Raw genomic sequence first — 22,844 nt, 5'->3', positions numbered from 1 at the left:
ATTTTTTCAGAGCTAGATGCAGACAAAAAATTATTTTGAATTTGCAACCTGATGGAGGTCAGTATAGGTGGACTAATAGAACAAGTCCCACACACTGCTAGAAGGCCAAATATTTTTTCAGAGCTAGATGCAGAAAAAAATTATATTCAGTTTGCAACCTGATGGAGGTCAGTATAGATGGACTAATAGAACAAGTCCCACACACAGCTAGAAGCCCAAATATTTTTTCAGAGGTAGATGTAGAAAAAAATTATATTCAGTTTGCAACCTGATGGAGGTCTGTATAGATCGATTAATAGAACAAGTCCCACACACAGCTAGAAGCCCAATATTTTTTCAGAGGTAGATGCAGAAAAAAAATATATTCAGTTTGCAACCTGATGGAGGTCAATATAGATGGACTAATAGAGAAAGTCCCACACACTGCTAGAAGGCCAAATATTTTTTCAGAGCTAGATGCAGACAAAAAATTATTTTTAATTTGCAACCTGATGGAGGTCAGTATAGATGGACTAATAGAGAAAGTCCCACACACTGCTAGAAGGCCAAATATTTTTTCAGAGCTAGATGCAGATATAAATTAATTTTAATTTGCAACCTGATGGAGGTCAGTATAGATGGACTAATAGAGAAAGTCCCACACACTGCTAGAAGGCCAAATATTCTTTCAGAGCTAGATGCAGAAAAAAATTATATTCAGTTTGCAACCTGATGGAGGTCAGTATAGATGGACTAATAGAACAAGTCCCACACACAGCTAGAAGGCCAAATATTTTTTCAGAGGTAGATGCAGATAAAAATTATTTTTAATTTGCAACCTGATGGAGGTCAGTATAGATGGACTAATAGAGAAAGTCCCACACACTGGTAGAAGGCCAAATATTTTTTCAGAGCTAGACGCAGACAAAAAATTATTTTGAATTTGCAACCTGATGGAGGTCAGTATAGGTGGACTAATAGAACAAGTCCCACACACTGCTAGAAGGCCAAATATTTTTTCAGAGCTAGATGCAGAAAAAAATTATATTCAGTTTGCAACCTGATGGAGGTTAGTATAGATGGACTAATAGAACAAGTCCCACACACAGCTAGAAGCCCAAATATTTTTTCAAAGGTAGATGCAGATAAAAATTATTTTTAATTTGCAACCTGATGGAGGTCAGTATAGATGGACTAATAGAGAAAGTCCCACACACTGCTAGAAGGCCAAATATTTTTTCAGAGCTAGATGCAGAAAAAAATTATATTCAGTCTGCAACCTGATGGAGGTCAGTATAGATGGACTAATAGAACAAATCCCACACACTGCTAGAAGGCCAAATATTTTTTAAGAGCTAGATGCAGAAAACAATTATATTCAGTTTGCAACCTGATGGAGGTCAGTATAGATGGACTAATAGAACAAGTCCCACACACTGCTAGAAGCCCAAATATTTTTTCAGAGCTAGATGCAGAAAAAAATTATATTCAATTTGCAACCTGATGGAGGGCAGTATAGATGGACTAATAGAATGATGCTATGCCCAAAAGATTTTGCTTCACTAGGTGCAGTAAAAAATTGGTATTCTATACACAGGTGGTATATCTTGCAACACAGATAGGCTACTCCACTGACTAACACACTCTGCAATAGGCCAAAAAGGATTAGCTTTGCTAGATTCAGCCAAATGCTGTGAAAAAAACTTGCACAGCACTGGCACAGACCTGCCTGGCAAAAACTGATAGGAACTGATGTAACCTAGTCCTGAAAAGGACTGCAATTACAATTAGTCTTTACTCCCACAATCTATCTATTTAAGAGCACAGACCTGCCTGATAAAAGTCGTAGGAAATGCTGTAACCTAGTCCTTAAAAGGACTGCAATCACAACTATTCCCTACTCCCAAGCTATCTGTAGATTTGTGCGAAAATTGGCTTGAAATTAACAAGGTATAGCGCACACAGCAACAGCGGTGCCGTCTAACATGCAGCTGCAGCAGTGAGAAAATGGTGGCGACGGGGAAAATGGCTGGGTCTTATAGGGCAAAGACATGTGACATACAAAGCCAATGACACATGCCCTTGCTTGTGTGAAAAAAAGCACTTCGCTCCGTGTGTGCGCTGCTGATAGGCTGACAGATTGCACCTCCCCACTGTAAATGCAGGAAAGAGAAAAAAAAATGGAGATCTTCATTATTCCTGCAGAGATCCATCCCCTGCCCCTACCCCCACCCCGCTGTACACTCAAACTGCGTATTAACATTAATTTTCATCATTACTGAGAAAAAATCCAGTTATGATTTTGGTGCACGAACAGTTTTCGAACATAACCTCGAACAGCCGAATTTTTCTCAAATCTTTCGTGTTCGCCGAACGGCTCGAACACTGCCCAAAACAGCTCGAATTTGAGATTGGCGAACAGTTCGAGTCGAACAACGCTCATCTCTATTCAGAAGTCATGACAGTGGTCGGAGAGGAAAGATTCTGAGGGACTGTAAACGTACCAGAAATCTGGTCTTGTAACTGAGCCTGTGAGGACGCCAGTTTGTGTTGTTCCAAGGCCAGATCCTGAACTAACTGAGTTAGATTCACCACTAGTGTTGAGCATTCCGATACTGAAATATCGGGTATCGGCCGATATTCGCGGTATCGGAATTCCGATACTTAATTCCGATACTTTTACAATATCGAATACCGGAATCGGAAGTTCCCATAATGCTGCGCTCTGCAGTGTCTCAAAACGATGACAAGCTGGGTGGCAGCGCTCAGCTGAGATCCAGCCTGTCATCAGAATGCCATCCTAGCGTGAGAGAATTCTCCTGATTGTTTAAAAGCCGGCGTGCGGTAAAAAGCCGCCGGCTTTTAAACAATCACACAGCCCCATACTGCTTCCCCGCAGCCTCCCACCCCGATCCTCCGCTCCCCTCGCCACCTCCCAACCCGATCGTAAGTTAGGACCGGGCGGGGAGCGCAGCACCAAGGAGCGGGGAGCGAAGGACCCGGGCGGGGAAGCCGGCAGTGAAAAGACTTCACCGCCGGCTTTCCCGTTCTGTGCTGCGCTTTCCCGCCGGTTATTTCAAATGAACAGCTGAGGTATCAGGTGATGCCGATCAGCTGTTCATTTGAAGTAGCCGCGTGCCCTCAGAGGGTTCATGTGAGTTCATGCTTGACTGCATTGCATGAACTCACATGAACTTTCCCACGGTCGCACAGGTCAGCCTCACCTCCCAGACCCGTCATGATTGGTGTGTGTGGGTGTCTGTGCGATGTGTGTGGGTGTCTGTGCGATGTCTGCGGGTGTGTGTGCGCGGTGTCTGTGCGATGTCTGGGGGTGTGTGCGGGTGTGCGCTGTGTCTGTGCGATGTGTGCGGGTGAGTGCGGTGTCTGTGCGATGTCTGCGGGTGTGTGTGTGCGGTGTCTGTGTGATGTCTGGGGGTGTGTGCATGCAGGCAGACATAGGCCGATGTGACACTACTACTCCATTCAGCCTATGTCTGTCCCCCGTCCACTCGTGCCAGCAGGATCAGCTCGATGGGAGCAGTAGTTCCCATCAGCCTGATCCTGCTATTTAAATTGCCCTACTGTGTCCCCAATAAATTTTAAATACATGTCATTGGTGGCCAGTGGTTACCTACAATAAATTAGTTCATACATTACCTGTCCCCGCCGATCGCCACCTAAAATAAAGTGAAAAATAAAAAACTACACCTATACTCACCTAGACACCTAATTCCCCGAAGCCATCGATCTCCTGTAATAAAATATAAAATAATAAACCACAACCTTATCCTTGCCCCTCCGTAGTAGTCCACGAGTGTCCCACGAAGATCTCCAGTTCAGAGCAGCCACATAGAATGTGACCGCTCTGAACCGCCGCCGCCGCTAGAATGACGGGGCCGTAAAGCAGCCCCGTCATTGCATAAGCGGGTTCGCCGGAGTTCAGGCAGCGCTGCTCCGGTTAGCTGCTTTACGGCCCTGCTGTACCGTGAGAAATTCCCACGGTACAGCAGTGCCGTAAAGGAGGTCTCCGGAGCTGCGCTGACTGAATGCACTCCGGTGACCTCAGTCAGTGGCTCACGCTGCTGGGAGCGGACGTGTTCCCGGCAGTGTGAGCTTACAGCAGCAATGACAGCTGTCACATCTCCAGATGTGACAGCTGTGCATGGGAGATCAGCGCAGGAACGTGGACAGGTAACAATTTTTTTTTAGTAAACTAAGAATTAAATAAAATGGTGTGTTTTATTTCAAATAAATTATTTTTTTCTGGGTGTAGTGTGTTTTTTCTTTTTAACACTTTGTAGGTTAGTAATGGGGGTGTCTTATAGACGCCCATCATTACTAACCTGGGCTTCATGGCAGCTGGCGCTGACATGAACCCCAGCCCTATTACCCCACTGCCACCGCTACAGGGCAGTGGGAAGAGCGAGGCTAAGTGCCAGAATCCTATGGATGCGCCATTTCTGGGGCGGCTGACGGCTGGTGTTTCTAGCCTGGGAGGGGGCCAATATTCATGGCTCCCTTCCTGGGCTATTAATATCAGCCCCCAGCTGTCTGCCTAGCCTTTGCTAGCTTTTAAAATAGGGGGGACCCCACGTCATATTTTGGGGGGGTCCCCCATTTTAATAGCTAGTAAAGGCTAGGTATTCAGCTGGGGGCTGATATTAGTAGCCTGGGAAGCTCCGTGGGTATTACCCCCTTCCCAGGCTTCAAACATCTGCCCCAGCTGTCTGCTTAACCTCCGCTAGAGACTAAAATTAAGGGGAACCCCACGCCAATTTTTTTTAAAATAAATCCTTTATTTTAACACTAAATGACAAGTACAGTAATCAACACTGTCACTGTACTTCATATATATGTGACTGACATGTTTCTATCTATCTAATCTATGTATGATTCTCTATTCCTTCTATTCTAAATTGTCGGGTACAGATGCTGAATTGCCGGCTGGCTTTCTTAAAGAGACGGTGCACGAAAACACTATTATTTTTTTAAATAAATCCTTTACACTAAATGACAAGTACAGTAACCAACACTGTCACTGTGCTTCTTATATGTGTGACTGACATGTTTCTATCTATCTAATCTATGTGTGAAGCTCTATTCTGTCTGTTATAAATTGTCGGGTACAGATGCTGAATTGCCGGCCGGCTTTTTTAAAGAGACGTGCACGAAAACACTATTATTTTTTTAAATAAATTCTTTACACTAAATGACAAGTACAGTAACCAACACTGTCACTGTACTTCATATATATGTGACTGACATGTTTCTATCTATCTAATATATGTGTGAAGCTCTATTCTTTCTGTTGTAAATTGTCGGGTACCGGTGTATGCCGCTGCTGAATTGCCGGCTTTTCGCGTAATACATTCTACATTATTCTTAGTTGTTTTACTTCATGTAGAATTAACCTACAAGGAAAGAAAGGGTTTATTTTCATTCCGATATTAGTGCCCCATTGACTTGCATTGGTTTCCGGTATCGGAATCGGCGATATCCGATACTTTTTGAGTATCGGTCCGATCCAATCCGATACGATATTTCCTGATATCGGAAGGTATTGCTCAACACTATTCACCACCTGATCACACAAAGTATGTAACGGATCCATAGGTGGGAAAAAGAAAAAAAAATGAACGGTCAATTGTAATGTGACGCAAGTCACTACAGAAATAACAGTCTCAGAAGAGGAGAGAAGAGACTAATATAACTGAAAGAAATATAATATTAGAGCTACTTACTAGATAAAAATGGGGAGGTCAAACAATCCAAAGTCAAGTCCAGGAAGATGGCGCAGTACAAAGGGAGCAGACAAAAGAGTAGTCAGATAACAAGCAAATGGTCAAAATCCAGGTAAGGGAAAATAGTCAGGCTGGGACAGGCAAAGAGCACAGAGAGATCAGTCCTACACAGGTAATACCAAGTGTACAATTGACACTGGGTGAAGGAGCTAGCTTGCTTAAGTAGAAGACTAATCAAGGGAAGTGAACACAGATGATTGCAGAAACAACCCAGCAAACCCAAAACAGACTGACAGCCTCCACACAATAGTAACCTAGCAGACAAGGAAAGTGTGGAGACCGTGACAGATCCCTTCGTTCCTCGTTCCTGGAGCCTTCTCCACTCCTCTTCCTTCCTTCTCCCTCTTCCAGACCTGGGCCTCTGTTACTAGGCCCGCCTCCGGAGCAGAGCTCATGCAAAGCCCCTGCTCCCTGTCACTTCTGCTCAGACTTCTCTGCACTGAACTAAGATGGTGCCCACCTTTTATACTCCCTTCTCAATGCACCCAGAAACTGCTTCCTCCCTGCTCCTGCACTACAGGGTTCCCCTTCCTCGGTGTTCCCTCCCCCCACTTCAGCCAGGGACAGGGACTGTCATGCTCTTCTCAGCGGCATATTGGTCGCCCTGCCCCACAGCAATGTGGTGTAATGCATGCAGGTGTCGGGGTCCTGATCCACACTCCATCCTTACCTGAGAGTGAGATATCACACCTCTGGTTTGGCTATAAAAGGGTCCCCTAGACCCCTACCCCAAGCTTTTTAAGAGAATAATATATGGCGTGCCAGGAGACTCCAAGGAATGCTTTCGTAGCATCCAACGAGAGTATCTAATTACAAATTTTTAACTGCATCTAGCCCAGGAAATACTTTGTGCCTAGTAGCAGTGTCTGCTAGTCAGCAGATTATCCCAGCTGTTAAGCAAGCTACACCACCTGTAGTTTGAACACTTAATTTTTTCAAAGGAAATGCTTCGGGCCCCCGTTATACTCAGTGAAGAGCATCGGGAGGCACCCCAAGGCATAGAGGCTGGGACTGGCAGTAGGATGCCTTGCGGTGGACAGCCAAGCTCGATCCTTATAAAAGCTTTTTAACTGCAGCAGCTTTAGTGGACGCTACTGGAGCTGGAATTCCCGCAGCTGCTGGCATCAGACTTGCCCTCCAATAGATCCTTGTAAAAGGATTTAAAGTGTACTCATTCAAATTAGAGAGACAATTTAAATGAAAAAGCTTAGACCTGCCTCCACCGCAGGGGGGCTCGCTCGACCCACCAGCGGACAGACAACAGTATTGGGAGAGGGGGGCTGGCCGTCAGGGTCCGCCGCAGCTCTGGCACAAACCCGGCGACACGGAGGTCGCACGGGCAGGAACGGACTGGCCGTGTCGGCTTCGCACTTTTTTGGTTTTAGAAGGGCATGACATGCCTATATCTGTGTCTCCCCCTCCTTTTACTCCTCCACCTCTTTTCTTTTCACATGACTATATGTACTTGTCATTTTTCCATGTGTTAGTTGTGTCTTCTGAGCAGTTTGTCAGCTTTTGGACACCTTTGAAGTGTTTTCTATGTGTTTTCTATGTGTTTCTATGTGTTTTTGTTTGCCTGCCATTGGTTTTAACGGTGTTCGAAGGTGTTCGACGAACAGTTCTACGAACAGTTCGTCGAACATATGGGTGTTCGACGAACCAAACCGAACTCGAACACTACGGGGGTGGCTCAACACTACTCTGTATGTCACCTTGCCTGGTTGGGTCAGTGACTTTATCATCCACTACCTCATCTTCCACTTTCACACCCTGGTCCTCCTCCTGACTTTCTGGCGATTGTGTCTCATCATCATCATTCACCTCTTGTGACAGTAATTGCACTTTCCCACTGTTGCCTTCTTGTGACCCTGGCAGCTCAAATATTTGGGCATCGCTACATGTGATCTCCTGTTGCCCCGCTTGAAGCTGGCCGGGAGAGAGGCCAGAAGAATCTATAAATGGAAAGTGCACAGCTCTTTGGAGTGTCCAAGTGTAGGATCAGTTGTCTCTGGGCACTCGTCATGGTGGGAGGAAGGAGGATCAGGGTGAGGAATATGAGGACCAAACTCACGGCTACTGAAACTTGACCGTGTGGAAGACAGGGTGGTGGTGGCAAAGTGACTGGGAGCATTATCCACTATCCAACCAACAACCTTTTGACACTGTTCTGTGTACCCTAGCAATTGTGACAAAATGTGGGTGTTTGTTGTGGCACAATTTCAGCTTGCCAACAGCCTTGACTTGGACCTCTGCATGCGCCATCACCATCACCCGTCCCTTGCCATGGGCTTTGCCCATTTAAAATGGAGAATAATATTTTGCACAGCCAGTACAAATGCCTGGATTTGTATCGCAGTTATATGTGATAAGTCTGATGGATGCCTACGGTTTTAAAGAGCGGGCTTGTAGTTTCCTATTATTGCCAGCGACCACGTGTGAATAGCTTCACTGACACACTGCTACAAACTGTAAATGGAGGACAATATTTCCACGTTCACTACAAATTTCTGGAGTTTTATCGCTGTAATATGGAAAAGATCTGTCTGTATTCTGCAGTGCTAACTAGCAAATGGAGCAGTAAAATGTTGAACACTATTGCTTTTTTAGAAAATAATCAGGATTAAGATAAAAAAAAAAAATAGCTCTGGCCGCTGATATCTGGGGCTATGTCTACGGATATCTGTAACAGCAGGAGCAGACAGAAAGTGCAATTGACACTATTGTGCTGTATAGTGTACGCAAATTGCTCTGCCTGACTAACTCCTGCTATCACCACTGCAGCTGGATTAGTCCTCAGAAGGACTGTTAGTTCAGATGTATATATGTATACTCCTGGAGTACCTATATCTAAATATTACATCGCTAATTCTGTCCCTCACACAGCAGCATGTCTCCCTACTCTGCCTGTCTAAAGGTTAGACTGTGACGAGCCTAGCGACACTAGGTCTTATATAGACCCGATGACGCTATGTGGCCAGCCAATCACTGTAATGCCACAACCAACATGGCTACGGCATTACAGTGCGTGGACGGCAATACAGTGCGTGGACGGCAATCCCTGCATGTTAACTGGCTCTCTAAAGAGCGCCAAACATGCAGGGCGGGGACCCGAGCTCCCGTCCGAACATCCCAGAAATACTCGCAGAGCATCTCGAGCATTGAGATGCTCGGGTGAGTACTGAGCAGTAGCAAGCACGCTTGCTCATCACTAATTCTTACCCATAAAGTGCGATGGGCCTATGTGCATCAAAAGCCCTAACGTGTGTTTTGCAGAGGCTTCTTCAGGAGGCCTGTGGCTTTTGACGCATCACACTTTTTGGGTAAGCATATACTATTTGACCTCATGTTTTAATGGGTCTCCAAGTGTAACTGTCTCCGGTTCGTGTGAATATTGTCACCACACCTACTGGACACACAAACATGTGAAGTGGGTCTTAGACGTAAAGTAGGGCCTCATTCACATTTTGTTAAAATTGTTAGGTGTTAAGACTCTTGACTCATAAAGCCTATGCAAGTGCAAGGGCTGCCAAAAATTAGAAGGAGAGACTACAATACACCCTGGAAGACATGTAGAGGAGTGCCTCAGAAAACATTTTTTCCCATTTTTAAGGAGTGGGACTCCTAGACTGGTAAAGCCAATGCAAGGGCTGAAAAATATTTACCCCTGTGGGCTATACTTATATATGTTAGAGAATTGTAGAGGTAGGCCTCATACACATCCTTTAAAAATCATGAAGGAAGGCATTATGCGTTATGGAAAAATTGCGTGCTCCATCAGAAGCATGTCCACTTACCGTCCCTTATCATATGCCTTACGCATTTTAAATTAGGTATATAATATATGCCTGCAAACTTTCCGATATAAATAGGGAAAATAAAATATGTAGCCCTGAAAAGGACTTTTGTTTTTAGGTTGCAGCAGCAGTATACCTATTGAAGGACTGTAAGGGAACAAACCCTTCCTATATGCCTCTAATCCAAAACTATCCCTCCTCCACCAGCAATCCCTAAACTGAATGCAGGTAACAACAGTTTTACTAAAGAAAGGATAGTATATAGCCCTAAAAAGGACTGCAGCACCGATACACAAGTACAGCGATAGCAATTAAGCACTTCTTATATGCCTGTTCTAATCTAAGCTCTCCCTCCTAGATCAACTCTCCCTGAACTGCTTCCAGAGGACATTGCATCTAGTATCACCTCAATGGGTTTTATATAAGACCCAATGATGTGATGTGACCAACCAATCACAATAAGGCCAGTAGCCAACATGGCTACGGCATTACTGTGTATGACAGGCAATCCCTGCATGTGAAACATGCAGGGCGGGAACTCAAGCATGGCATTTGAGCACCCTAGGATACTTGATCGAGTAACGAGCGTACCCGAGCATCCCGATGGTCAATGGAGTATCTAGAGGGTGAGCATGCTCACTCATCACTACTAAACACAGATGAAAAAAAGAAACAAACATAATTCCTGTGTCACGCAGTACCTTGGGACTGTGGTGGCTAACCAGGTCCCTAGAACTAGGGCCAACCTGGTCTATCCCTGTCCCTTGAATTACTCCTGAAATTGGAGACACCAGGTTCACGTGCTTTACTAAGCTCCTAAATGAACTCTTTTCTGTCCCCTCCTCCAGGGAGGTGGGTAGCTGAAGTGTATAGGCATACACTAACCAGACAAACAAGGGAAGACGGACAGGGATAAATGAAAATAACAATCATACAAAATGCTCTTACAAAACAGAGTGGAACATTGGGGAGTTAAAGGAAGGAGAAATCAAATAGGAGAGGAAGGGGATGTGCTCACGAACAAAACTCCAAGCAATAGTCCACTGAACAAATCTCCAACTCCAAAACCAGGCAGTAAGAACTAACACTGGCAATTCCAAAGTCTCCAAGGTGAGCATATATAGCAGAGGGGAGTGGCCAACACTGAACAGCTGAGACAATCCAGGTAGGAAAGCTCCAGGAGCTTCAACTCCCCCTCCTTTTTCCCCTTCCCATTCTTCCCTTTCCCTTCCCCCTCCCCCTACTGTACATAAGATAGGGTTATGTACAGTTGGATTTAGATGTGGAATAGTATGTGGGTGTACATGTTGTGGGTATATAATTGAGCATATATAGGTATGTCCTCATATTTTGGATATATGCTGGTACATCTTAGCAAGACATATATTATAGGTCAGTAGTAGGCTTTTGATCCCATGGAGCATACTTGTGTAGTGCACTGTATGCATATTGAACATTGTACTGTTTGTAACACTGTAATCACACTTATTTTTTTGTTAATTTGTTTTCAACTTTCATTTTTTCCTTGCAGACACGCTCCCCCCCTTTTATTCACTGTTTTAGTTTTGTTTTTAAGTTTTTAATTTTTTTCACTTTTGCATTTTGGTCTGCCTTAAATTCGCTTTTACATTTTTGCTTCACTTATATAGATTCATGATTCTAATTATCATTCACTGTATATCTGCTTTCACGCAAGTTATAATATTTACAGTCGGTTGATTGATCATTCTCCATCACATCCACATAGCACTTTTGTATAGATTTCAGAATTTTAGTGTTAGGGATCATTCGCTCCCATTTATATAATATCATAATATAGACCCTATAATTTTACCATTAGGGATCATATGCCATACCTATCTAGCATTAAAACATGGACTCCATAATTATGTCATAAAGGATTATTTGTCCCCACATTTACAGCGTACTTTAATATAGACTTTACGTTATATCATTATGGATCATCTGCCCCCACATCTATTTAGTACTATAAGATAGACCTCACAATTACATCATTAGGGTTTTTCTGTTCCCACATTAATATATTCACTAATGTATAGGCTTTATAATTCTTTTGGGGTTAGTAAACCTATGGTCCACTTTTACACTTACATCTTCGGCTCGTTTGACGAGGCAGGCTCTGTACACATGCGCCGCCTGTGTTCTGCGTGCTTGGCTGGCCCCTGTATCTCTATGCATCCTGTGATGCTGGGTCATGTGATCGATGTGTCCTGGCGTCAAGGGTCACATGATGCGGGGGCGGACAGGTGCTTGGATCCTCCTGAAGGAGGATGGCGTCATCCAAACCTGATTTCCTCCCATTGGCTGTGGCTGCCTTTTAAACTTACGCTAGTGTATTGGACACCACCCCTTGAGAAAGGTATATTTGAAACGAGCGTCAGGGTTGGCGTGCAAACATACAGTTCTCCCGGACCACCAGGTAATGTACCCACTTGTGCTATTTTCAGTAATAAGTTCGATCTATATTCACGTGGTTAGCACTGCAGCCTTGCAGCGCTGGGGTCCTGGGTTCAAATCCCACCAAGGACAACATCTGCAAGGAGTTTGTATGTTCTCCCTGTGTTTGCATGGGTTTCCTCCGGGTTCTCCGGTTTCCTCCCACACTCCAAAGACATACTGATAGGGAATCTAGATTGTGTGTCCCGATGGTGACAGCGACGATAATGTATGTAAAGCAATGCGGAATATGTTAGCGCTATATAAAAATAAAGATTATTATTATTAGATTATTACATGTGGCAATCTATAGTTCAGTCTAATGAATATTTATGGGTTCAAACCCATGCACCCTGTGGTGTTTATCTTATGGTTGACATAGAAGCCTGTCTAATAGTTAAATCTTACCATACAGTGGGTACGGAAAATATTCAGAACCCTTTAAATTTTTCACTCTTTGTTTCATTGCAGCCATTTGGTAAATTCTAAAATGTTCATTTTTTTTCTCATTAAAGTACACTCTGCACCCCATCTTGACTGAAAAAAAAACAGAAATGTAGAAATTTCAGCAGCCACGGTCACACAAAGGCGATGGTGGGAAAGTGCAATTACTGTCGCAAGAGGTGGATGATGATGATGATGAGACACAATTGCCAGAAAGTCAGGAGGGGGACCGGGGAGCGTAAGTGGAAGACCAGATGGTGGATGATATAGTAACTGACTCAACCTGGCAGAGGGACATGCAGAGCAAGGACAGAAGCACACACGGGGAGGGAGGCGTAGCACCACAACAGGCAGGACGAAGCAGTGCGGTGGCCGCAGACACAAGGCAGGAAAGCGTTCCCCATAGCACCAACATGACGGAAGTTGCCAGTACAACTGTTAGGTCTTCCCGAGTCTGGTTGTTTTTTAAAGACTCTGCAGATAACTCCACCAAAAAGGCCATTTGCACCACCTGCCAGGCCAGCATCAGCAGGGGTGGCAAAACTAGCAGCCTGACCACCACCAGCATGATCAGGCATATGGCAGCAAAGCACTCTACTAAGTGGGCCGAACCCCAGGGTCCAGAAACAGTGTCTGCGGGTGACACCACTACTTCTCCACTGTTGTGCGTGCATGACAATTCACTGTCCATGGCGCATGTGAAGATGCCTCCTGCCCTGCACGTGTCGATGCACACTCTCAGCTAGCACTATCAGCAAGCATGTCCCCTTCCTTGTCCCAGCGCAGCGTTCAGTTGTCCCTACCCCAGTCCTTGGAACGCAAGCGCAAATACGCAGCCAACGCCCCACAGGCCACACTACTAAATTCACACATTTCCCGACTGCTTGTGCTCAAAATGTTGCCTTTTAGGCTCGTGGAGACGGAAGCTTTCTGCAACATGATGGCGGCGGCCATCCCTCGGTCCTCAGCTGCCACTATTTCTCCTGGTGTGCTGTCCCCACATTACACGATCACATGTCCCACAAAATTAGCCATGTCCTCAACAGCGCAGTTACTGGGAAAGTCCACCTAACCACGGACACGTGGACAAGTGCTTGTGGGCAGGGAGGGTACATCTCGCTGACGGTACACTGGGTTAATATAGTGGAAGCCGGGACCCAGTAGGACCTTGGGACGGAACACGTCCTCCCGACGCCGAGGATTGCGGGCCCTGGGGCAATAATTAGCCATAATTAGCGTCACCATTCCGCTTTTCTGTCTTCTGAAACGCTCTCTGCTCACAATTAAAGAGGATGCATTGCAGGTGGAGCACGATGAGATGTAGTAAGGAACCATACAGGGTGATTCCACACAGCCCAGCCTCATCTCATCCCAACATGGATTGAGGAGGAAGAACGCGAGCTAGTTTCCTGCGCTATAGACGGTACTACCTGCATAACTGTCATACCGTCTGTTCAGTGTGGATGGCCTGAGGACAGGGAGAGGGAAGAGGATGAGGATGAGGAGGAGAGCATGGTCAGTCGTCCTCTTGGTGAGGACACAGAAGTCTTGCCTCTTTGTGCTCTGGCACACATGGCTGAGTTTATGTTATGCTGCCTTTCCCATGACCCTCACGTTGTCCAAATTATGAGTGAAAGTCATTACTGGTTGGTGACACTTCTAGACCCACGCTACAAGGAGAACTTTCTGTCTCTTATTCCCGCACAAGACAGGCCTAATAAAATGGGTCAGTACAAGAAGGCCCCAGTTGCGGAATTATTAAAAAAATTCCAATTTGAAAACGCTGGCGGCAGAGGTCACACTTCGTTGGACAACCAAGGAGTAGAGGCAAGGCAGACAAAAATGCAATACAGCAGACGCAGGGGAACACTGTCAAAGTTCTGGGACAGTGTTCTCACATGCTCCCATTACACAGGCCGTGAGGCGCGGAGTACTCTCCCAAGGAGGGAAAAGTTTCGGGAAATGCTGAGGGAGTACCTTGCCGACCGTACCAACGTCCTCCGTGATTCCTCTGTGCCTTATAATTATTGGGTATCCAAGCTGGACACATGGCATGAACTGGCTCTCTATGCCTCGGAGTTCCTGACCTGCCCTGCCGCTAGCCTTTTGTCAGAGCGGGTTTTTAGCGCCGCTGGAAGAAATATAACCGATAGGCGCATTCGTCTGTCAACTGAAAATGCTGACAGGCTGAGTCTTATAAAAATGAACAAGGGCTGGATTGGGCCAGACTTCTCAACACCACCAAATGATAGCAGCATAGCAAAAACTCAAATACAGTGCATTTTTTGGGTGGAGGTCTAACTCTATTAACATGCACCTCTGTCTCCACACCCAGACATGGGTATAAGCTTCCTAATTTTGTCTATTTGCTCTTATCCTCCTCTTTATCCTCATCCTCCACCACCACATCACCACAATATCTACACTACCGTTCAAAAGTTTGGGGTCACCCAGACAATTTTGTGTTTTCCATGAAAACTCATGCTTTTATTTATCAAATGAGTTGCAAAATGATTAGAAAATATAGTCCAGACATTGACAAGGTTAGAAATAATGATTTTTATTTGAAAGAATAATTTTCTCTTTCAAACTTTGCTTTCGTCAAAGAATGCTCCCTTTGCAGCAATTACAGCATTGCAGACCTTTGGCATTCTAGCTGTTAAATTGCTTGAGAAATTTCACCCCATGCTTCCTGAAGCCCCTCCCACAAGTTGGATTGGCTTGATGGGCACTTTTTGAGTACCATATGGTCAAGCTGCTCCCACAACAGCTCAATGGGGTTGAGATCTGGTGACTGCGCTGGCCACTCCATTACAGATAGAATACCAGCTGCCTGCTTCTTCCATAAATAGTTCATGCATAATTTGGAGGTGTGCTTTGGGTCATTGTCCTGTTGTAGGATGAAGTTGGCTCCAATCAAGCCCTGTCCACAAGGTATGGCATGGCGTTGCAAAATGGAGTGATAGCCTTCCTTATTCAAAATCCGATTTACCTTGTACAAATCTCCCACTTTACCAGCACCAAAGCAACCCCAGACCATCACATTACCTCCACCATGCTTGGCAGATGGCGTCAGGCACTCTTCCAGCATCTTTTTAGTTGTTCTGCGTCTCACAAATGTTCTTCTGTGTGATCCAAACACCTCAAACTTTGATTTGTCTGTCCATAAAACTTTTTTCCAATCTTCCTCTGTCCAATGTCTGTGTTCTTTTGCCCATATGAATCTTTTCCTTTTATTATCCAGTCTCAGATATGGCTTTTTCTTTGCCACTTTGCTCTGAGGGCCAGCATCCCTTAGTCGCCTCTTCACTGTAGACGTTGACACTGGCGTTTTGCGTGTACCATTTAATGAAGCTGCCAGTTAAGGAACTGTGAGGCATAGAATTCTCAAACTAGAGACTCTAATGTACTTGTCTTGTTGCTCAGTTGTGCAGTGGGGCCTCCCAATTCTCTTTCTACTCTGGTTAGAGCCTGTTTGTGCTCTCCTATGAAAGGAGTAGTACACACCGTTGTAGGTTGTAGGAAATCTTCAATTTCTTGGCAATCTCTCGCATGGAATAGCCTTCATTTCTAAGAACAAGAATAGACTGTCGAGTTTCACATGAAAGCTCTCTTTTTCTGGCCATTTTGAGAGTTACATAGAACAAACAAATGTAATGCTCCAGATTCTCAACTAGCTCAAAGGAAGGTCAATTTTATAGCTTCTCAAATCAGTCAAACTGTTTTCAGCTGGGCTAACATACTTGTGCAAGGGTTTTCTAGGGTTTTCTAAGCATCTATTAGCCTTCTTACACAGTTAGCAAACACAATGTACCATTAAAACACTGTAGTGGTGGTTGTTGGAAATGGGCCTCTATACACCTATGTAGATATTGAAATAAAAACAAGACGTTTGCAGCTAGAATAGTCATTTACCACATTAACAATGTATAGAGTGTATTTCTGATTCATTTAATGTTAGCTTCATTGAAAAAAATCTGCTTTTCTTTAAAAAATAATGACATTTCTAAATGACCCCAAACTTTTGAACGGTAGTGTACAATATCACCATATCTACGTCTCTTGCGTAGTTCCTCCAAATTTTTGGCAGCCGTTGCATTCACTACACAGGCAAACAGCATGGGAGAACCACTTCCTAAAAATGGGAACTATGTTTTCAGGAGGCCCTCCGACCTCTACGTCTCTTGCAAGGGACATTAGAGTTCCTCCAAATTTTTTGCAGACCCTGCATTCACTGCATAGGCAAACAGTATGGGAGACCCACTTCCTAAAAATGGAAACATTGTTTTAAGTAGGCCCTTCGACCTCTACGTCTCTTGCAAGGGACATTGGAGTGCCTCCAAATTTTTGGCAGCCATTGCATTCACTGCTAGAGATGAGCGTTGTTCTACTCGAACTGTTCGCCAATCTCAAATTCGAGCTGCTTTGGGCGGTGTTCGAGCCGTTCGGCGAACACGAACAATTTGAGAAAAATTCGGCTGTTCGAGGTTATGTTCGATAACTGTTCGTGCACCAAAATCATAACTGGATTTTTTCTCAGTAATGATGAAAATTAATGCTAATACGCAGTTTGAGTGTACAGCGGGGTGGGGGGAGGGGCAGGGGATAGATCTCTGCAGGAATAATGAAGATCTCCATTTTTTTTTCTCTTTCCCGCATTTGCAGTGGGGAGGTGCAATCTGTCAGCCTATCAGCAGCGCACACACGGAGCGAAGTGCTTTTTTTCACACAAGCAAGGGCATGTGTCATTGGCAGTGTATGTCACATGTCCTTGCCCTATAAGACCAAGCCATTTTCCCCGTCGCCACCATTTTCTCACTGCTGCAGCTGCGTGTTAGACGGCACAGCTGTTGCTGTGTGCGCTATACCTTGTTAATTTCAAGCCAATTTTCGCACAAATCTACAGATAGCTTGGGAGTAGGGAATAGTTGTGATTGCAGTCCTTTTAAGGACTAGGTTACAGCACTTCCTACGACTTTTATCAGGCAGGTCTGTGCTCTTAAATAGATAGATTGTGGGAGTAAAGACTAATTGTAATTGGAGTCCTTTTCAGGACTAGGTTACATCAGTTCCTATCAGTTTTTGCCAGGCAGGTCTGTGCCAGTGCTGTGCAAGTTTTTTTCACAGCATTTGGCTGAATCTAGCAAAGCTAATCCTTTTTGGCCTATTGCAGAGTGTGTTAGTCAGTGGAGTAGCCTATCTGTGTTGCAAGATATACCACCTGTGTATAGAATACCAATTTTTTTACTGCACCTAGTGAAGTAAAATCTTTTGGGCATAGCATCATTCTATTAGTCCATCTATACTGACCTCCATCAGGTTGCAAATTGAATATAATTTTTTTCTGCATCTAGCTCTGAAAAAATATTGGGCTTCTAGCTGTGTGTGGGACTTGTTCTATTAATCCATCTATACAGACCTCCATCAGGTTGCAAACTGAATATATTTTTTTCTGCATCTACCTCTGAAAAAATATTGGGCTTCTAGCTGTGTGTGGGACTTGTTCTATTAATCCATCTATACAGATCTCCATCAGGTTGCAAACTGAATATATTTTTTTCTGCATCTACCTATGAAAAAATATTGGGCTTCTAGCTGTGTGTGGGACTTGTTCTATTAATCCATCTATACAGACCTCCATCAGGTTGCAAACTGAATATATTTTTTTCTGCATCTACCTCTGAAAAAATATTGGGCTTCTAGCTGTGTGTGGGACTTGTTGTATTAGTCCATCTATACTGACCTCCATCAGGTTGCAAACTGAATATATTTTTTTCTGCATCTACCTCTGAAAAAATATTGGGCTTCTAGCTGTGTGTGGGACTTGTTCTATTAATCCATCTATACAGACCTCCATCAGGTTGCAAATTGAATATAATTTTTTTCTGCATCTAACCCAGCCAATAGTTTTGGCCTAATACCACAGTTTGGCCACTCAGCTCTGCTCGGTTCCCATCCATTGTTTTTTTGTGCAAACAACTCCAGAGTTGTGAATTAGTTAACCACCAAAATGAGTGGAAAAAGGCCTGCTGCTGGTGGAAAGGGGAATAGGCGTGTTGGGAAGGGGAAAAAAGGTTGTGTCCGTGGGGTAGGTGTTAAAGCAACAGTAACATCTGCAGAAGAAAGACCATCTTCCAGCCAAACTAAAATGTCTACTTCTTTTAGTGGACAATGTGATAAGATCCCTTTCTTATGGCCACGCCAATCGCTACAAATTCCAGATGAGGCACAAAAACAGCAGGTGCTTCAACGGATATCAAGTGCTCCTTTAAGTGGGCTCTCCTCCACATCAACTTCAACATCACAAATACTCCAGTCCTCAAAGGTGTCACCCCAATCGCACTTGCTTCCTCACAGCTCCCAAAGCTCCAGCTGCCCGTCTGAGTATGAGGTAGAACAGATGGTTGAGTCTGCAGAGCTGTTTACTCATACTATAGCCTGGGAATCAGAGGTCGACTCCAGCGCGTCTGTGAATCCAGACGAGGAAATGATCTGCACTGATGCCCAGAATCTTTATGAGTCGGATCCAGGACCAGACGCAGAAGGTTCTGACCATAATGTAGACCCTCATTCCCAAACTGTAACTCCTGTTGGTGGAGACAATGAGGAAGACGATGATAAGACTCAAATACCTGATTGGAGCGACAACTTTAGTTTTTTGTCAGGGCAGGAACAGGTTGGCTCTGAGGACGACGGGTGTGATAACGCACAGGGTGATGATGATGAGGTTGGAGATCCCACTTACTGTCAACCCACAGTCAGCCAAGAGATGAGGTCAGCAGAGGAGGTGGAGGAAGATGCTAGTGACGACGAGGTCAGGTTGCGCCTTCCTGGACAGAGACGTAGTACTGGAAGCACGTCAACAACTGCATCCTCAAACACAACTCTGCCTCTCACCACAAGTCGTGGTGGCTCTTCAGGTCGCATGGGTGCTAAGCCTTGCATAGCCTGGGCATTTTTTCAGATCGATAAAGATGACCCAACTCGTGTTATCTGTAACATTTGTCAGCAAAAGCTAAGTAGAGGCCAAAAAATACATAGTTTGAGTACTTCATGCATGAACCGGCACATGGACATGAAGCATAAGTTGCAGTGGGAAGCTCAGTGTGCTACAATGCGGCCTAGCCGGCTGGGCCAACCACCGTCTGCCATATCTTGTGCATCCGCGGCCTCTTCATCCTCTGTGACTGGGGGGACAGCAGTCACACCTGTTTTGGGGCGCAGACATGCCACCTCTTTACCCGCAACAGCCAGCGTGATTGGCAGGTCATCATTTTCTTTGGAGGTGGTAACACCAGCTGGTGTTGAGCGCTGTCCGACATCGATAGCACCACCTTTGGATCAAGGCAACCTAACATGTCTGCCTGCATCTTCCTCACAGACCGGCAGTTTGCTGGGGACACCTTTTTCAACCCCCGTCTAAGCACAATAGCCAGCCCTCGGTCCCTCAGATGTGGACAAGTAAAAGACCATTTCCTCCTAGCCATGAGAAAGCTAAGAGGTTGAATTTCACCATCTGCAAGCTCTTGGCTACAGAAATGCTGCCTTTCCGCCTGGTGGACACAGAGGATTTTCGAGACCTTATGTCCGTCGCAGTGCTCCAGTACCAGATGCCCAGTCGGCACTACTTCTCAAAGAAAGGTGTGCCTGCGCTCCACCAGCATGTCGCACACAACATCACCGCTTCTTTGAGAAACTCTGTGTGTGACAGGGTGCATTTCACCACAGACACTTGGACGAGTAGGCATGGACAGGGGCGTTACATGTCGCTGACTGGGCACTGGGTAACTATGGTGACAGCAGGACAAGGGGCTGCTGTCCAAGTCTTGCCGTCCCCACGAGTTGTGCGTCAATCCTCTTTATGTCAAAGTTCCTCCACTGCTTCTGCCTCCTCAACCTCCTCTCGGTCTTCCACCTGCACCCAAAGGGTGTCTGGTCATGCCACAAGCTTTCTAACTGCGCAGAAGGGATCCTGCACACCTCCTTACTATGCTGGCAGTAGGGCTCAACGTCATCAGGCGGTTTTTACATTGAAATGTCTGGGAAATGTGAGTCACACAGCTGAGGAGTTGTGGTCAGCTCTGGAGAACCAATTTCATGAATGGTTGTCTCCACTGGACCTGAAACCAGGGAAGGCCGTGTGCGACAATGCTGCAAACCTGGGTGCGGCCCTTCGCCGGGGCAATGTCATACACGTGCCTTGTATGGCTCACATGTTTAACCTGGTTGTCCAGCAATTTTTAGCCCACTATCCCAGACTAGATGGCCTTCTACAGAGGGCACGGTCGCTGTGTGCTCACTTCCGCTGTTCGCATCCCGCAGCTCAGCGACTTACATCTCTACAGAAGTCGGTGGGCCTGCCACTTCACCGGCTAAAATGCGATGTGCCTACCCGGTGGAATTCAACTCTGCACATGTTGCAGCGACTGTGGCAGCACCGACAAGCCCTGGTGCAATACGTTCTGACGTATAGCCTGGGCCAACGAGATTCAGAGGTGGGGCAAATCACGCTGGAGGAGTGGTCTCAGATCAGGGACCTATGCACCCTTCTGCACAGTTTTGAAATGGCGATGAAGATATTTAGTGCTGACGATGCCATTATCAGCATGACTATTCCGGTGATTTACATGCTGGAGCACATGTTAAACAGAATTCGGAGTCAGGTGGTGGCACAAGAGGAGGTGGAGGAAGTAGAGGAGGAGGAGTTGTATGCGGAAGGGCTAACATCTGCAAGGTCCAGACGGTCGGCAGCACCAAGGCGGCAGGCATGTGAGGGTGGGGGAGATGGTTTTACCAGGGCGCATGGTAGCAGCCAAACTAGTGAGGAAGGTGCAGGAGCCCAGGAAGAAGTGGAGGACGAACTGATGGAAGACTCATCAGATGAGGGAGACCTTGATCACATTTCTGTTGTGCGAGGTTGGGAGGAGAGGACAGAGGAAGGAAGCATGATTGTTACCTCGCCACCAACACAACAGGGACTTGGTGCTCCTGGATGCGCAACACACATGAGTGCCTTCTTGCTGCACTACCTGCAACATGACCCTCGAATTGTGAGAATTAGAAATAATCCTGACTACTGGGTTGCCACACTGTTAGATCCCCGGTACAAAAGTAAATTTTCAGAAATTATTCCTGCCATAGAAAGGGATGCACGCATGCAGTAGTATCAGCAGTGACTGTTGCAGAATCTTACATGTGCTTTTCCACAAAATACCAGTGGTGCACGTAGTGAATCTCACAGTTCCAACTTGCCAACCGTGGGACCGTCAAGTGTTCAGCACTCAAACCGTAATAGAACCACAGTATCTGCTGGTAACATCAATTTTGCGGAATCATTTCACCACTTTTTTAGCCCATCCTTTGCAAGGCCACAGGAGACAAGAAGCCTGACACATAGTCAACGCCTAGAAACGATGGTACAGGAGTATCTCCAAGTAAACATTGAAGCCACGACTGTGTCACTGGACCCTTGCTCTTTTTGGGCTTCCAATCTGGATAAATGGCCGGAGCTAGCCACTTACGCCTTGGAGATCTTGTCATGCCCCGCAGCCAGCGTTCTGTCTGAACGTGTGTTCAGCGCTGCTGGTGGTGTGCTGACAGATAAGCGCACGCGGCTCTCCACTGATAATGTAGACAGACTCACGTTCATAAAGATGAACAAATCATGGATCCGAAACGACTTTTCTACCCCTGTGTCATCCTGGGGAGAGTAAAAGCTTGATGATTGGTTAAAATCACCCTACCAACCGTTTTAAGCTTTCAAATTACTAATCATGTTTATCTGTATCTTGGCTGGAAAATAATTTGGGCTTTGTAGCAGTGTGCAGCACTGATCCTATTAGGCCATCTATACTAAAGCTTCACCATATTTAAAATTAATAATAATTTTTAGCTGCATCTAGCCCGGAAAATAATTTTGGGGCTCCGAGATGCGCAAGACACATAAGTGCCTTCTTGCTGCACTACCTGCAGCATGACCCTCATATTGTCAGAATTCGAAGTAATCATGACTACTGGGTTGCCACACTCTTAGATCCCCCAAACTTTTCGATCAACCTTTTCATTTTAATAAAGACCAAAAAATTGGTCATTTTTGAAATTATAAGCATTAGCAGGTTGTTAGAAACTGAAATCAAACAGTTTTCAACTCAAAACTTTATTCTAGGTGATGTTACATTTTCACATAGGACCCCTTGTTCGAAAGGAGCTTCTGAACTCTCTCGTCCATTGAATTTGTCAGGTTTTGGATGGTTTCTGCTTCAATTGTTTTGCATGAGGACAGAATACCCTCCCAGAGCTGTTGCTTAGATGTGAACTGCCTCCCGCCATCATAGACACTCCTTTTAATGATGCTCCAAAGGTTCTGAAT

The sequence above is a fragment of the Phyllobates terribilis genome, unplaced genomic scaffold, assembly GCF_046119375.1.
Source record: "Phyllobates terribilis strain yellow unplaced genomic scaffold, ASM4611937v1 Scaffold_11__3_contigs__length_659146591, whole genome shotgun sequence".
Lineage (NCBI taxonomy): Eukaryota > Metazoa > Chordata > Amphibia > Anura > Dendrobatidae > Phyllobates > Phyllobates terribilis.
This window is presented reverse-complemented; position numbering follows the sequence as displayed.